Source organism: Tamandua tetradactyla, chromosome 3 (genome assembly GCF_023851605.1).
Source record: "Tamandua tetradactyla isolate mTamTet1 chromosome 3, mTamTet1.pri, whole genome shotgun sequence".
Lineage (NCBI taxonomy): Eukaryota > Metazoa > Chordata > Mammalia > Pilosa > Myrmecophagidae > Tamandua > Tamandua tetradactyla.
Genome location: NC_135329.1, coordinates 164,101,320 through 164,107,438, shown reverse-complemented (window position 1 = coordinate 164,107,438; position 6,119 = coordinate 164,101,320).

The window sequence follows — 6,119 nt, the reverse complement described above, 5'->3', positions numbered from 1 at the left end:
AATTGAATTGGCTTTGGTTGGGATTTGGCAACTTACGATAGGTAGCAATGTGTAACTGAAGCATACATGAGAGTGACCTCCAGTATAGTCTCTCAATTCTATTTGAATTCTCTCAGCCACTGGTGCCTTATTTGTTGTACTTCTTCTCCCCCTTTTGTCAGGATATCATTACTGATCCCATGGTGCCAGGGCCAGGCTCATCCCTGAGGGTCATCTCCCACACTGCCAGGGAGACTTTCACCCCTGGATGTCATGTATATATAGGGGGGAGGGCAATGGTTTCACTTGCAGAGTTGGGCTTAGAAAGAGAAAATCCACATCTGAGAATGAAAGAGGATCTCTAGAATTGACTCAGACTTCTCTGCTACATACATAAACTTCACAAGAGCAAGCCTCAAGATCAAGGGTTTGGCCTATTGATTTGGGTGTCCCTAATGCTTAACATAGTATCTGGGGTTTCCCCAGTGGTAAAGCTAATTTTTCTCCCATATCTCAAGGGACTTTGCCAGTACTTTTTGATTATCTGCTTAATACACTCTGGGATGTATCCAGGCATTGTATTAAGCTATACAGGATGAAAGGCTCTCATTCTTATTCTGGGCTCCCTGGGTTTGGATTGTTTAAATGATCTACCCAGACAAGTTGAGTTAGATCATGTGCTACAGAAAATTTAGGTTCTGCACGTGGTAAAACTTTCTTCCTTTGGTCTCAAAAAGTAAATGAAGTTCTAAAATAAAAACAGTGTCTTCCTTACCCCTGTATTCTGAGTTACCTCAATCCTGACCCAATCAGCTTCATTCTTATCTCTAAATACCAGATTAACTATATATAAAACAGCCCCTCAAAATCCAGAAATAACAATTACCAGTCTGGACTAAATGCGACGGCTATAAGAGCTTACAGTCTAGGCCCTGGTTTTCTTTTAAGTATTTTCTAAATGAGATCATACAATATTTGCTCTTTTATTTCTGTCTTATTTTGCCTCACCAAATGTCCCACAGGTTCATTCACATCTTTGTATGCCTCACATCATTCCTTTTTGTAGCAGCACCGTGTTCAATCATATGTTTGCACAATCATTCACCAAACTACTTCTCAGTCAGTGCATCTTTCAGCCACCTCCATCTACTGGACCTCATGTATAATGTCCAAAGTCAACAATCCATCAGCACTCTCAATTTTAGATAATTTCATTGTTCCCAAAAGAAAGATAGCCAATAAACACACTCTCACCAAATAGAAAGTCCAATCCCCCACCTAACTCTTGTCCCTCCCCACTTTATGTACCCCTGGTATTGCTGTGGTAATGTTGTTGTTTTCCTGTTAAACATAGCTCATGGCATGCAATAGAATTTTCCCCCCCATACTCCAAAATTATACACTCTTTGCATGAGATTCATACCATTGCAGTTGTTCATGCAAGAACTTATTTATATTTGTAGTATTAATCAGTGGGACACAGGGGTCTATACAACCCCTTTCAATCATGTTCACCTTCAATAAGGTAATATTACTTATAGACCCACTACTGAACTGCCTTCACGTCTATCTATTCCCTTACAATTAACTTCAACCTCATTAACAAACTATTCACCCTTCTCAAGCCCTTGTGTATCTCTAGTTCCCTATATTTTGTATTATCAGCCTCTGATTTTATCTTTACCATGGTCATAAAAGTGGAATCATACAGTATCTATCCTTTTGTATCTGGCTTATTTCACTCAGTATTACGTCGTTAAGACTCATCCATCTTGTCATGTGGTTCAGGATGTCAATTATTCTTACTGCTGCATAATATTCTGTTGTATGTATATGCCACATATTGTGAATCCACTCGTCTGTTGATGAGCACTTGGATTGTTTTTATCTTGTGGTAATTGTGAATAGTGCTGCTATGAACATCGATGTGCAAATCTGTTTGTGTAATTGCTTTCAGCTCTTCTGGGTATATACCAAGTAGTGGTATTACCAGGTCATAGGGCAACTTGATATTTAGTTTTCTGAGGAACCGCCAGACTGTCTCACCAGCAAATACTTAAGTGTCCCAATTTCTCCACATCCTCTCCAACATTTGTTGTTTCCTGTTTGTTTAATAACATCCATTCTTATATGTGTGAGGTGGTATCTCATTGTAGTCTAGATCTGCATTTCCCTTATAGCTAATGAGAGTGGGCATCTCTTCATGTGCTTTTTAGCCATCTATATTTGCACTTCAGAAAAATGTCTATTCATGTCTTTAGCCCACTTTATAATTGGGTTGCTTGTTATTTTATTGAGTTGTATGATTTCTTTATGTATACAGGATATCAAACCTTTATCCAATGTGTGATTTCCAGATATTTTCTTCCATTGATATGGTGCCTCTTTACCCTTTTGACAAAATCTTTTGAGGTGCAGAAGCATTTGATTTTGAGGAATTCCCATTTATCTATTTTTTCTTTTGTTGCTTGTACTTTGGGTGTAACGTTTAGAAAGCTACCCCCTGTTACTAAGTCTTGAAGATGTTTCCCTACATTTTTCCTCTAGGAACTTTATGGTATATTTAGGTGTCTGATCCACTTTGAGTTAATTTTGTATAGGGTGTAAGATAAGGCACCTCTTTCATTCTTCTGGCCATTGATATCCATGCCCATTTATTGAAAAGACTCTTTTGTCCTGGTTCAGTGGATTTGGGGGCCTTGTCAAAAATCAGTTGACCATAGATTGGATGGTCTATTTCTGCACTCTTGATTTGATTCCATTGGTCAATACTTATTTATTTGTGTTAGTACCATGTGTTTTGACCACTGTGGCTTTATAATAAATTAAAAAATCAGGGAGTGTTAATCCTCCCACTTCATTGACCTTCTTTAGGATGCTTTTAGCTATTCAGGGGTCTCTTTTCCTTCCACATAAATTTGTTAATTAGCTTTTCCAAGTCTTCAAAGTAGGTTGTTGGAATTTTGATTGGTACTGCATTGAATCTATAGATCAATTTGGGTAGAATTGACATCTTAACTACATTTAACCTTCCTATTCATGAGCATGGAATGTCTTTTCATCTATTTAGATCTTTGCTCTTAAGGGGGAAGCTTTTAACCCCTCACATTGAGTACAATGCTGGCTATGGGTTTTTCATATGTGCCTTTTATCATGTTGAGGAAGTTACCTTTGATTCCTATCTTTTGAAGTGTTTTTTTTAAAATCAGGAAAGGATGTTGAATTTTGTCAAATGTTTTTTCAGCATCAGTTGAGATGATCATATGATTTTTCCCTTTTATTTGTCAATGTGCTATATTACATTAACTGCTTTTCTTGTGTTGATCCATCCTTGCATTTCTGGTATGAACTCCACTTGGTGGTGGTATATAATTCTTTTGATGGGCTGTTGGATTTAATTTGCTAATATTTTATTGAGAATTTTTGCATCTATATTCATTAGGGAGATTTGTCTATAGTTTTCCTCTTTTGTAGCATCTTTACCCAGTTTTGGTATTATAGTGATGCTAGCTTCCTAGAGTAAGCTAGGTGGTATTCCTTTTTCCTCAATTTTTTGGAGAAGTTTGAGTAGGATTGGTATTAGTTCTTTTTGGAATGTTTGTAAAAGTTCCCCTGTGAAGCCATCTGGCCCTGAGCTTTTCTTTGTAGGGGGATTTCTGATGATTGTTTGAATCTCTTTACTTGTGACTGGTTTGTTAAGATCTTCCATTTCTTCCTGAGTCACTGTACTTTGTTTGTGTGTTTCCAGGAATTTTTCCATTTTACCTGAGTAGTCTAGTTTGTTGGTGTATAGTTGTTCATAGTATCCTCTTACGATTTTTTTATTTCTTCAGGTTCTGTTGGTAATGACCCCCTCTTATTTCTGAATTTGTTTATTTGCATCCTCTCTCTTTGTTTGTCAGCCTTGCTAGTGCCCCAGCCTCACCATAAGTTTTTAAATTTTATTCATGTTCTCCTCTGTTTCAATAGTTCCTTATTTTTTTCTGAATACTATTACATTGTCTATTCACTGAGTAACAGTTATTTGCATTATTCCCATTTTTTTTACTATAAGAAATAAGGCTGCTATATACATTTGCATACATGTTTTGTACAGATATATGGTTTTCTCTTGGGCGGGCATTTAGCTGTGGAATGGTTGGATTATGTTGTAGGTATGAGCTTGGCTTGTTGGGAAACTGCTAAATAGTTTTCCTAAATAATGACGATGTTTTATTTTGTCCAGTAGTGCATGTGTTTTAGTTGCTCCGCATCCTTGTCCACACTTGGAATGGGCTGTCTTTTTTAGTTTAGATATTGTCATGTGTTTAGTGGTATCTCATTGTGGTTTTGATTTCCATAACCCTAAGGAATGATGTTGAGATCTTGTCATGTGCTCTTTTGCCACCAGCATATCTTCATTAATGAAGAATCACTCCAAAGCTTTTGCACATTTTAATGCTTTTATTATTATTGTTTTATAAGATTTCTATACATATTCTGCATGCAAGTACTTTATCAGATGTGTGATTTGGAAAAAAGAGACACAATGGCTGATCTTTGTGGCTAAGAAGCTACTCTTTAGGACACCCCTCCATCATGACCCCCAACTCCTGCTTTCACCAATTGAGTTTGTGTGTTTACCAAGAGTTGATTTCTTTTCAAAGCTCTACATTCCAATTGTACTGTTTTTCTTTTGCATGGGCAGGCACCGGGAATCAAATTTGGGTCTCTGGCATGGCTGTTGAGAATTCTGCCACTGAGCCACTGTTGCACCACTCTCCAATTGTACTTTTTTATAACTAAAATTATTTAACTATATATAATGTAAAATAATGGAACATGAGTTTGAAAAGGAACAATTGAAGTCTTTAGAAAGGGTTGATTGAGTCTTAAAAAGTTACTTTCAGTATGAGACAACTATAAAAATGTAAGGGGTGTGGTGGTTTAGAACTGTATGTACCCCAGAAAATCATGTTCTTAAAGTTAATCCATTCCCATGGGTGTAAACCTATTGTAAGTAGGACCTTTTGATGAGGTTACTTTAGTTAAGGTGTGGCCTGGACTGGGTCTTACTTAATCCTCTTACTGTAGTCCTTTATAAATGGGATGAATATAAAAGGAGAGAAAGTCACAGAAGCAGGGAGGTGAAAGCAAGGAAACCAAATCAGGAAGAGAAGAGACTAGCAGATGCTGCCATATGCCTTGCCATGTGGCAGAGTAGTCAAGGATTGCTGTCGGCAAGGAAAGCATCACTTTGATGATGTCTTGACTTGGACATTTTTCGCAGCCTCAAAACTGTAAGCTAATAAATTCCCAGTGTTAAGCCAATGTATTTCATGGCATCTGCTTTCAGCAGCCTAGGAAATGTAAACAAGGGGAAAATTATAAAAATCTACACAATATGCCCTCAGATTGCTTTGCAAATATTTTAAAGTTTTCCTCTTTTTTAAAACAATCAAAACTAGAAATCATACTCACACAAGGGTGAGGCTTATGGAAGAGAAACAATACACACCTTCTAACAGCATATGCATGCTGAAAGGAGAGTCTAGGCTTGCGAAAGACTGAACATGAATGAGTCATAGACGTTCACAGGATCTACACACATCATTATTTGATTCCCTATTCTATCCAACGTTCTTTTCAACAAATTGATGAACTACCTGTTCAGGTTGCATTGATGATGACTGTTTTCACTGGATTTCAATATAAAAGTATGTGTTGATAGTACACATATCTAAAAATGTTGATGTTGATGATAAAGCTTCTTTTTGCACCTTTCTCTATTTCTTAATTACATATGGTACATATCAGGGAATAGGGCCGGTTTCTTGGTTTTCATTTCCAATGTGTTTTGGGGAGAATGAACTCACTTTGATTTTAAAACCAGTTTCTAAAATTAGATTGTAAGTGGTGAGAATACACAGATGGGAGCTCACAGTCTCAGAGCACAATATAGACTTTTAAAAACTATAACCATATCACTAAATGAATTGTCGAAACTGCTATTTGCACCATAATACTACTAAAAAATACTTCAGTGTTATTTTCATTGGTTTGTAATTGTAGAGATATTGCAGGAGTGGCAGAAACATCTTTTAGCCCCCAGAGGGCGCTGGACAGACAGAAGTCAGAATTGAGGGTTTGAGCCCTTAGGA